This window comes from Salvelinus alpinus, chromosome 4 (genome assembly GCF_045679555.1).
Source record: "Salvelinus alpinus chromosome 4, SLU_Salpinus.1, whole genome shotgun sequence".
NCBI classification, from domain to species: Eukaryota; Metazoa; Chordata; class Actinopteri; order Salmoniformes; family Salmonidae; genus Salvelinus; species Salvelinus alpinus.
This window is the reverse complement of record NC_092089.1, coordinates 34,568,954-34,581,093: the sequence shown is the minus strand read 5'-3', so window position 1 is coordinate 34,581,093 and position 12,140 is coordinate 34,568,954. Positions and strand designations below refer to the sequence as shown.

At 43.2% G+C, this 12,140-nt stretch overlaps 1 long non-coding RNA gene across 2 annotated transcripts; it reads left to right on the top strand.

Moving 5' to 3' along the window:
• The first annotated feature begins 1,575 nt into the window (after positions 1 to 1,575).
• Positions 1,576 to 3,312, top strand: LOC139573380 (uncharacterized). Of its 2 annotated transcripts, XR_011674583.1 has the most exons (3): positions 1,576 to 1,826; positions 2,142 to 2,174; positions 2,333 to 3,312. It is a non-coding gene; the product is annotated as an uncharacterized lncRNA (long non-coding RNA). The 2 variants fall into 2 exon arrangements; XR_011674584.1 differs by lacking the exon at positions 2,142 to 2,174.
• Positions 3,313 to 12,140: the final 8,828 nt, after the last annotated feature.

Genomic DNA, 12,140 nt, shown 5'->3' with positions numbered 1-12,140 from the left:
CAGCAAAGATATTCATATTCAGGTTTTGAGATAAGGTGGTTTAATAGGGCTTGCTCCAGATTCGAGCATATATCCCTTTGGAACACCTGTGTGGGATCAACACTCAGTTTTCTATAGAAACGTTCATTGCTGAGTTGTCTCTGAATTTCTTCTTTATATTTTTCAAAGTCTAAAACAACCACAGCACCCCCCCCCTTTCTGCAGGTTTTATAACCAAAGATGAATCTTTCATTAATTAATTGAGTGCCAGTTCTTCTGTTCTAGTGAGACTCTTCTGAATATGGTTTGTTTGTCTCGTATATACTGACATGGCTTCTTGTTCGACTAACTTACAATAGGTATTAATCGAGGAGTTGTTAACCATGGGACAGAATTTGCTTTTGGGCTTAAAATGGGTACCAGTTCTTTGATGTGTTACTAGGCCCGAATCAGTGTTTTGCGAAAACACATGCTTAAGTTTAATCTTGCGAACGAATTTAAACAGATCTACTTTCGTATCGAATGGTTTATCTGTACATGTAGGTACAAAAGAGAGGCCCTTAGATAAGACTGAGACTTGAGCGTCAGTAAGGTATTTTTTGGAGAGGTTAATTACTGCGTCCCGCTGTAGCTCCGTGTCCACGGCCTGTGTTTCCGGTCTCCTCTTCGACCGATTGCCTCTCCTGCATCGTTTCTTTTCTTTCGTGGAGCCCTCTGTTGCTTCCGGGCTAAAAAAACGGACTGTGTGCCATGGTAGCTGGAGTCACTGTCTGTAGGGAATTCGCTCTCGGTGGATGCCTCTGTGTCCAAGTCTCCATGTCCTCCCGCTGCTGCGTATCTGCGTCCCCCGATCAGCGGTGCGTCCCTCCGTCGGCCTCTCCGTGCTCCTGTCCTTGGGCCTTCCCATTCGTACACCTGGTTGAGCTGGTAGTCCTCTGTGTCTCGCTGGTATTTCTTGATCTTTGTTGCTTGTAGAGAGTCTCTGTATTTCCCAATGGACTGCCCATTCTCAAACAGAGAATTAGTGAACATAAAAGTTCAATCAGGAGAAACGACAGGGATTATCCAGTCGCTGTACATTTCAATGACCTGAAGCATGACATTTCCACCTTTAGATTTTGTGGCATAGAGAAAGTTAAGATATCAGACAGGGGAGGAGATATTAATAATACTCTGAGTAAAAGAGAATGTTTTGGGATTTTCACCCTCCAGACATTATTTCCTAAAGGACTTAATGATGAAATGCCTATGTATGTTATGTTGTGAATTTGAACATGAAATATGTGTCTCTTGTAGATTATTCTGACGTTTTTCGTATGATGTACCCAATGACTAATGAAAACTTGCTATGTCCTCATTGAGATTTTACAGACGTGTTCAATACGCCTTATTTATACACTTTTGTAATATTTATGAAATGCATATTGTTATATTTGGTAGCACTTATTTGTTTTTCCTTTGCCTCCAACCCCCTTCGATGTGTAGAACGGATGTGGGTGGGGCCAGGTCTACATAAGGGTGCAACTTTCAAAAAATCACAAAAGCTCTGACGAAGGCCGTGTGGCCGATACGTAAGCTTATTAAATATCGGTGATACTATCAAGATCAGTGTGCGGTTTCCTTTCTCTTTCATCTTACACATTCATTTACAAATCCAAGAATGGATGTAGTAACTGCTGATTGTCCCTTTAACACTGTAACAATGCTTATACAGACAAGATAGCAGCATTTATACAACCCCCTCTACTTGTGCATCTCTAATAGGCTCTCAACAACCTGTACATGACAACCCATCACCTGTGTATGAGAACACAAGACAAAATCAATCTCCACCTCTACCCCTGACAGTAAGTAAGCTCTGGTCACCTAGGATGTGTCTGTGCATGTCTGTATTCTACAACAATCTTACTATTCATGAACAAGATAACTTTGCTTAACAGGATGTACAGTGTAAAAATACTATGCAAAGACTGTTTGCCTATGATAGTGTATTCCAGGACGTTTCTGTTTAACTCAAAGGCAGTTATCAGTTTCTGGCCTATTTAGGTTATTCATTAACATATGATAGCTGTTTTTTTTGTCATGCAACTGTTGGTGTGGCTGTTGCCTTCTATCTAATGGCATTTATTATTTCTGCTTTTATCCCAAATTATGAAATGAAGGATTTAAATAATACCTATGATACTAGGATAATGGTAAGTTTGTGTTAAGACAACAGTGCACCAAGTGACTGCAATACGATCAAAACAATTGATTTATGTCTTATTTTGTAAAATGATCTTCATTCTGTGTCATTGCTGATAAATAGATGTTAATGTATCTTTTCTTTTCTCCCTCACCTTCAATCTAACAGTAAGAGAAGTCAGTGGAAAATATCTCCATTCAACCACCGTTCTCCAGTTTCCCCATCAACACATAAAACCTGCCATGATAACACCCAGTGTGGATCTGTAATATAATGTACATAATCAATACATTTATCTCATGTTTGTCTGCTTGATTGTGTACTTTATTATTTGACAACAATAACCTTTTTAATGAAAGTATATGACAAAATTTATACTGTAACTTAGCTAAATGAAGAATAATGTGGGGGATGCAATGTTAACAATGTAAGGACCACCCACTTGGGAGCCAGGCCCACCCTCTTGGGAGCCAGGCCCACCCACTTGGGAGCCAGGCCCAGCCAATCAGAATACGCTTTTCCCCCAAAAGGACTTTATTACAGACAGATATACTCCTCACGCGGCCTCACGTGGTCTGCGGTTGTGAGGCCAGTTGGACATACTGCAAATTCTCAAAAATTACGTTTGAGGTGGCTTATGGTAGAGAAATGTACATTCAATTATGTGGCAACAACTCTGGTGGACATTCCTGCAGTCAGAATGCCAATTGCATGCTCCCTCAACTTGAGACATCTGTGTCATTGTGCTGTTTGACAAATTTTGGAGTCGCCTTTTGTTGTCCCCAACACAAGGTGCACCTGTGTAATGATCATATTGTTTATTCAGCTTCTTGATATGCCACACCTGTCAGGTGGATCGATTATCTTGGCAAAGGAGAAATGTTTACTAACAGAGATGTAAACAAATTTGTGCATAAAATTAGAGAGAAATAATATTTTTGTGCGTAATGAACATTTCTGGGATTTTTATTTCAGCTTATCAAACACGAGACCGACACTTTATATGTTGCGTTAATATTTTTTTCAGTATATAGAACACTATTGTGAAGTGTGATGGCAAAAGGGGAAAAAAGCTGGAGTACTTTATTGCTTTTCATGATGTAAAAAAAATATTATTAATAAAGATCCCCATCCATTTTTTTATCAACTATTGTTCTTTGATCAGTATTGTGTTATGACATTCAGTTACTTCATTCCCACAACGCTGGGCATTGGTTCTAAATGATCCTACAATTATGTTAGTGTTAGAGAAGGAGTATAAAACACATGTGTATTTTTAAGCAATAAGGCCCGAGGGGGTGTGGTATATGGCAAATATACCACGGCTAAGAGCTGTTCTTATGCGCAACGCGGAGTGCCTGGATACAGGCCTTAGCCGTGGTATATTGACCATATACCACAAACCCCCGAGGTGCCTTATTGCTATTATAAACTGGTTACCAACGTAAATAGAGCAGTACATTTATAAACAGAGCTATGGATTCAAGGATTGACCATCCATGATAACAAAATTATAGTTGTAACCATGTTTTGAGGCTACATAGTGTTTGTTTACATGTACTTTTTTTTAACAAATATTGGAGTATGAGAATGGCGCCGAAGGAGAAGGCTGCCGTTTTACAATCCCGTAACCAATTGTGCTATTGTGTTTGTTTTTTCATGTTATTTGTAAGTTATTTTGTACATAATGTTTCTGCAACCGTATCTTATAACCGAAAAGAGCTTCTAGATATCAGGAGATGGATTACTCACCCCATACTGGAGGAATACTTTTTCTTCAACGAGTCGGACGGGAAGGATTTACTTCAGACGCCCGACAAGGACCTGATCCCCGTCATTCGCAGGAGAACGAGACGGAGGTATCGTGGACGAAGATCCGGGTGCCTTGTTAGGATCCAATGCCGAGAGGGTAATCTACCTTTACCATCAGTCCTATTAGCCAACGTACAATCAATCGATAATAAAATACACAAACTACGATCACGTATATCTTACCAACGGGACATTAAAACTGTAATATCTTATGTTTCACCGAGTCGTGGCTGAACGACGACATGAACAACATACAGCTGACGGGTTTTAAGCTTTTTCGGCAGGATAGAACAGCAGCCTCTGGTAAGACATGGGGTGGCGGTCTATGTATATTTGTAAACAGTAACTGGCGCATGAAATCTAAGGAAGTCTCAAGGTTTTGCTCGACTGAGGTAGAGTATCTCATGATAAGCTGTAGACCACACTATTTACCAAGAGTTGTCATCTGTATTTTTCGTAGCTGTCTGCATACCACCACAAACCGATGCTGGCACTAAGACCGCACTCAATGAGATTTATACGGCCATAAGTAAACAGGAAAATGCTCATTCAGAGATGGCACACGTACAGTTGAAGTCAGAAGTTTACATACACCTTAGCAAAATACATTTAAACTCAGATTTTCACAATTCCTGACATTTAATCCTGGTGACATTCCCTGTCTTAGGTCAATTAGGATCACCACTTCATTTTAAGAATGTGAAATGTCAGAATAGTAGTAGAGAGAAAGATTTATTTCAGCTTTTATTTCTTTCATCACATTCCCAGTGGGTCAGAAGTCTACATACACTCAATTAGTATTTGGTAGCATTGCTTTTAAATTGTTTAACTTGGGTCAAACGTTTCGGGTAGCCTTCTACAAGCTTCCCACAATAAGTTGGGTGAATTCTGTCCCATTCCTCCTGACAGAGCTGGTGTAACTGAGTCAGGTTTGTAGTCCTCCTTGCTCGCACATGCTTTTTTTCAGTTCTGCCCACAAATTTTCTATGGGATTGAGGTCAGGGCTTTGTGATGGCCACTCCAATACCTTAACTTTGTTGTCCTTAAGCCATTTTGCCACAACTTTGGCAGTATGCTTGGGGACATTGTCCATTTGGAAGACCCATTCGCGACCAAGCTTTAACTTCCTGACTAATGTCTTGAGATGTTGCTTTAATATATCCACATAATTTCCCCCCTCATGATGCCATCTATTTTGTGAAGTACACCAGTTCCTCCTGCAGCAAAGGACCCCCACAACATGATGCTGCCATCCCCGTGCTTCACGGTTGGGATGGTGTTCTTCGGCTTGCAATCCTCCCCCTTTTTCCTTCAAACATAACGATGGTCATTATGACCAAACAGTTCTATTTTTGTTTCATCAGACCAGAGGACATTTCTCCAAAAAGTATGATCTTTGTCCCTATGTGCAGTTGCAAAGCGTAGTCTGTCTTTTTTATGGCAGTTTTGGAACAGTGGCTTCATCCTTGCTTAGCGGCCTTTCAGGTTATGTCGATATAGGACTCGTTTTACTGTGGATATAGATACCTTTGTACCTGTTTCCTCCAACATCTTCCCAAGGTCCTTTGCTGTTGTTCTGAGATTGATTTGCACATTTTGCACCAAAGTACGTTCATCTCTAGGAGACAGAACGCGTCTCCTTCCTGATCGGTATGACGGCTGGGTGGACCCATGGTGTTAATACTTGCGTACTATTGTTTGTACAGATGAACGTGGTAGCTTCAGGCGTTTGGAAATTGCTCCCAATGATGATCCAGACTTGGGGAGGTCTACAATTTTATTTCTGCGGTATTGGCTGATTTCTTTTGATTTTCCCATGATGTCAAGCAAAGACACACTGAGTTTAAAGGTAGGCCTTGAAATACATCAATAGGTACACCTCCAATTGACTCAAATGATGTCAATTAACCTATCAGAAGCTTCTAAAGCCATGAAATCATTGTTTGGAATTTTCCAAGCTGTTTAAAGGCACAGTCAACTTAGTGTAGTAAACCTCTGACCCACTGGAATTGTGATACACTGAATTATAAGTGAAATAATCTGTCTGTAAACAATTGTTGGAAAAATGACTTGTGTCATGCACAAAGTAGATGTCCTAACCAACATGCCTAAACTACAGTTTGTTAACAATACATTTGTGGAGTGGTTGAGTCTTAATGACTCCAACCTAAATGTATGTAAACTTCCGACTTCAACTGTATATACAGTGATAGAGTGGGGATTGGAACCAGGTCTGTGAAATGATGATGAGACGTCCGGGGTTGATGAGTGAAGGGCGTTTGCAAGCAGCAGGTTAGGCAGCAGCTAGAAGGCCGGCGACGCCGAACGACTGAGCTAGACAGGAGGGGGAGCCAAAGCGAAGTCTGGTGTGACAATCATCACCAGAGAGTGGATGAAGGATGATCAGCTTCAGTCTGATGGTGACAATATTTTGTTCTCTGGGGTATAAAAATGGGTTATCAGTCCTATGAATAAATGCCGATGTAAACTCACCAACCCCCTCGGCTCCGCTGAGGCTGAATACAGTTTGACTGTACACCGTAAGTAGTCTGCTATAAGCATGTTAGTACTGTGTTTTCACTCATTTTGCTTTAAAATCACAGAATTTATGTTTTGCTAAATATTTCTGAGCGTAAATGTGTGAATGCACTCTATTAGTAATATGTGGATAATGTTCACGAATAGTAGGATTCACACTTGTGTTTTATAATTTATGAATGAACACATACAAATGTGTCACGGCCGTCGTAAGAAGTGGACCAAGGTGCAGCGTGGTAAGCGTACATTTTCCTTTTATTTTAGAAATGTTGCCAACAAAACAACAAACGAAAGAAACAACCGTAAAGCTTACAGGGCATTAGTGCTACAAACAAAGTTAACTACCCACTTTGAAAGGAGGGAAAAAGGGCTACCTAAGTATGGTTCCCAATCAGAGACAACGATAGACAGCTGTCCCTGATTGAGAACCATACCCGGCCAAAACATAGAAACACAAAATCCTAGAAGTAAAGGACATAGAATGCCCACCCAAATCACACCCTGACCAAACCAAAAAGAGACAACAAAAAAGGCTCTCTAAGGTCAGGGCATGACAAAATGTCAACATTTCATGTTCAGTATGTGTAGGCTTTCTCTCATCTCTGGCATATAACACCAGGACTGTCTGCGGGGGCCATTGCTAGAAATGTGATTGCTGTATTGGTGTCACGCCCTGACCTTAGTATTCTTTGTTTTCTTTATTATTTTGGTTAGGTCAGGGTGTGACAAGGGGTGGTTTGTTTAGTTTTTTCTGCTCTAGGGGTTTTTGTATGTCTATGGGTTTTTGACTAGTCTAGGTAGTTATATGTCGATGGTTGCCTAGATTGGATCTCAATTAGAGGCAGCTGTTAATCGTTGTCTCTGATTGGGAACCATATTTAGGCAGCCATATTTCTTGAGTATTTCGTGGGTGATTGTCTATGTATTAGTTGATTGTGTCTGCACTTTTTATATATAGCTTCACGTTCGTTTTATTGTTTTGTAAGTTTATTCAGTGTTATTCGTTAATAAAAGTAACGATGTATTCATATCACGCTGCGCTTTGGTCTCCTCACTACAACGAACGTGACAGAATCACCCACCACAACCGGACCAAGCAGCGTGGTAACGGGCAGCAGCAGCAGCGATCGCAGGACTCCTGGATCTGGGAGGAGATTCTGGACGGCAAGGGACCCTGGGCACAGGCTGGAGAATATCGCCGCCCTCGGGAAGAGCTGGAGGCAGCCAAAGCCGAGAGGCGGTGGTATGAAGAGGCAGCACGAAAGCGCGGCTGGAAGCCAGAGAGGCAGCCCCAAAAATGTCTTGGGGGGAGGGCACACGGGGTGTGTGGTTAAGTTAGGTAGCAGACCTGAGCCAGCTCCCCGTGCTTACCGTGGAGAGAGAGGGACCGGGCAGGCACCATGTTATGCCGTGAGGCGCACGGTGTCCCCGGTGAGCAGGCATAGCCCGGTGCGGTACATAGCAGCACCTCGTATCGGCCGGGCTAGAGTGGGCATCGAGCCAGGTGCCATGAAGCCGGCTCAATGCATCTGGTCTCCAGTGCGTCTCCTCGGGCCGGGGTACATGGCACCAGCCCTACGCATGGTGTCCCCGGTTCGCCAGCACAGCCCAGTGCGGGCTATTCCACTTCACCGCACTGGCCTGGCTACGGGGAGCATTCAGCCAGGTAGGGTTGGGCAGGCTCGGTGCTCGAGACCTGTAGTGCGCCTTCACGGTCTGGTCTATCCGGTGCCACCTCCACGCACCAGCCCTCCGGTGGCAGCCCCCCGCACCAGGCTGTCTCTCCGTCTCCTCACTACAGGTGCTCCTGCCTGCTCAGTGCCGCCAGAGTCTTCCTCCTGTCCAGCGCCGCCAGAATCTTCCTCCTGTCCAGCGCCGCCAGAGTCTTCCTCCATTCCAGCGCCGCCTGAGCCGCCCGTCTGTCCAGCGCCGCCTGAGCCGCCCATCTGTCCAGAGCCGCCAGAGCCGCCCGACAGTCCGGAGCCGCCAGAGCCGCCCGCCAGTCCGGAGCCGCCAGAGCCGCCCGCCAGTCCGGAGCCGCCAGAGCCGCCCGCCAGTCCGGAGCCGCCCCTCTGTCCGGAGCCGCCCCTCTGTCCGGAGCCGCCCCTCTGTCCGGAGCCGCCCCTCTGTCCGGAGCCGCCCCTCAGTCCGGAGGCGCCCCTCAGTCCGGAGGCGCCCCTCAGTCCGGAGGCGCCCCTCAGTCCGGAGGCGCCCCTCAGTCCAGTGGGGCCCTTTATTAGGCTGCTGGTGTCAACATAACCATCTCTGAGGATAAGAAGACAGCATCTATCAATCCTGTGAATAAAGGTGATGCTGGAAAATACCTATGTAAACTCACCAACCCAGTCAGCTCTGCTGAGGTTGCATACAGTCTGACTGTACACCGTAAGTAGTCTTCTATAAGCATGTTATCCATACAATGTTTTCACTCCTTTTGTATTCAAATCAAACAAGCATAGAACAAATAGGATGAGTGATTATGAATGAACAATCTGGCAACACTTCAACATTTCCTGGTTAGTATGTGTAGTCTTTCTGTCATCTCTGGTTCTCTCCCTGGTATCTGCAGCGGAGGGGTATGTGCATCTTATAAAATTGTATTGTGTAAAATCAAGTTTCCATCCTGAACCTTCTTTCAGCTGTATGAACTCTCCAGTAGACCTGTATGAGAACAGGCCAGAGACATGGCACAATCTCCACATCTACCAGACAGGGAGATGAAAGTCATTATGATTAATCTATGTCTTCTATCTTTATCTTATCTATATTTCATATATATGTACTGTATGTGTATGTATGTTTTTTAAATGTAATACACAAAGGTTTATCTTTGTTATATTTTGTTTTTACAACTGTTGTAGGTGTTGCCTTATAAATATGGTCTTTATACTGTATCATTGCTCAAGTATGAAAGTGAAGATTATTTTATTTTCTACCTCCACTTAAATCTACTGTAACAGCAAGAGAAGGAAAGTGGAAAGGAAGCTGTAAGGGAGCAGAAAGGGGACAGCAGTTAGAGTACTCTAATTCTGTTAATAATGTTGTTAAAACTAAATAAGAATTCGTAAAGTTTGCCTTCGGTTTTATGATCAACTGTGTCTTTTGTGTCAGACCAGCAATAAATAATAATGCATCATTTGGTGGGTGCTTATATTTGTCCTATTTCAAGTGTGTATTGATAGGCATAATGTGAATTGAAAATGTTGTTTTTGCACATCCCAACTCTCCCTTTATCAATAGAAGACTGAGGTATGACCAGCCTGTCACAGAAACTTTAGTTGTCAGACCCATATACAACTCAACGTTTGGCCTTTCCCCAGACGCTACATACTATCCCCTTCATCAACATTAATGTAGGTGTTATGACCTCCTAACAGTCTGGATTTTCACACGTCACTGATCTGAACCTTTGGTCCCTCCATGATGGACTAGCAGCAGATCACCCTCTAGTGGCTTCACATCTCCTCTGCACTCAGGACTTAGTCTGGGGCTCTGTTCGCAGTCGCTAACTGACTCACAGTTTAAGAAGAGAAATAAACAATAACATTTTACTTTCAGGCATACTTGAAAAGTATTTAAAGGGAGTATACGTAATTTATAAGCTATGTGTTTCGACCTCGTATCCCTGGAGTCCACCCAAAACACAACACAAAACAGTCATACATAGACAGAAGCAACAGCATAGATACACTAACATTATGACATATTGACCCTAATAAACCAGATAAACTTTACTGTAGATGATTCACTTTAATCAGGCAGCAGACAATGCCTCCTCCACTTGCCAGGAGGGAGTAAGACAGGGCGATCTGCCCTGATGGAACGCACCAAGATGTGTAGTAAACCTTGTATTGACGTTTCAAGCATTATATCTTATTCAGTTCCATTATCTACACTTATCAAATGAATGAGGTTGAAAAACAGCCACATATTAAATTCAAACCTCATAATGATGAGAATGAATAGACTGTAAATGGACATAGCTTGTGGAGCTTTCTCTTGCTATTACAGTAAAAACTAAAAACAGACACTCTTAACCAGAGTGACTTACAGGAGAAATTAGGGCCTTGCTCAAGGGCACATCGACAGACTTTTAACCTAGTCTGCTTGGGGATTCAACCCAGCAACCTTTCAGTTACTGGCCCCATGCTCTTAACCGCTAGGCTACCTGCCACCAGTATTGCCTTTACACAAACATACTTCCATACAAAGGATTCAGCCACATTGAACTCACTGTCTGAAGTTGGCAAGTTGTGTGTGTGTGTGTGTGTGTGTTTGTGTTTAAGGAATGGGCACTAAAAGAAAGATTTTGTTGGTCAGTCCCATTAGACATAGAGTTCTCTGGCCCCATGCTTACTGTCTATAAAGCTATGTGTGTTGACTTAGTGTGGCCAGTTTCAGTACAGATACTCTGAGGTGTGTATGTATAGCGACATCAGGGTGGCGCCAAGCTCCCACATAAACCCATGTCAGGAATTAGAGAACCAGCTGACACAGTTTACCTGGACAATTTAGACAATGTGGAATTGTGCATTTATATACAATCACACATGTTTTGTACCTACATTGCATTCGGAAATTATTCAGACCACTTGACTTTTTCCACATTGTGTTACATTACAGCATTATTCTAAAATGTATTAAATAAAAAATGTCCTCCTCAGTCTACACACAATACCCCATAATGACAAAGTGAAAACAGGTTTTTAGAAATGTTGGTAAAGGTATTAAAAATAAACTGAAATACCTTATTTACATAAGCATTCAGACCCTTTGCTATGAGACTCGAAATTGAGCTCAGGTGCATCCTGTTTCCATTGATCATCCAGTGGTAAATTCAATTGATTGGACATGATTTGGAAAGGAACATACCTGTCTATATAAGGTCCCACAGTTGACAATGCACGTCAGAGCAAAAACCAAGCAATGAGAATAAAGGAATTGTCTGTAGAACTCCGAAACAGGATTGTGTTGAGGCACAGATCTGAGGAAGGGTACCAAAAAATGTCTGCATTATTGAAGGTCCCAAGAAGACAGTGGCCTCCATCACTCTTAAAATGGAAGAAGTTTGGAACCACCAAGACTCTTCCTAGAGCTGGCCGCCTGGCCAAACTTAGCAATCAGGGGAGAAGGGCCTTCATCAGAGAGGTGACCAAGAACCCGATGGTCACTCTGACAGAGCTCCAGAGTTACACTGTGGAGAGGGGGGAACCTTCCAGAAGGACAGCCATCTCTGCAGCACTTCACCAATCAGGCCTTTATGGTAGAATGGTCGGACGGAAACCACTCCTCAGTAAAAGGAACATGACAGCCCGCTTGGAGTTTGCCAAAAGGCACCTAAAGGACTCTCAGACCATGAGAAACAAGGTTCTCTGGTCTGGTGAAACCAAGATTGAACTCTTTGGCCTGAATGCCAAGCGTCACATCTGGAGGAAACCTGGCACCATCCCTATGGTGAAGCATGGTGGTGGCAGCATCATGCTGTAGGGATGTTTTTCAGCGTCAGGGATTGGGAGACTAGTCAGGATTGAGGGGAAGATGAACGGAGCAAAGTACATAGAGATACTTAATGAAAACCTGCTCCAGAGCGCTCACGACCTCAGACTGGGGCGAAGATTCACCTTCC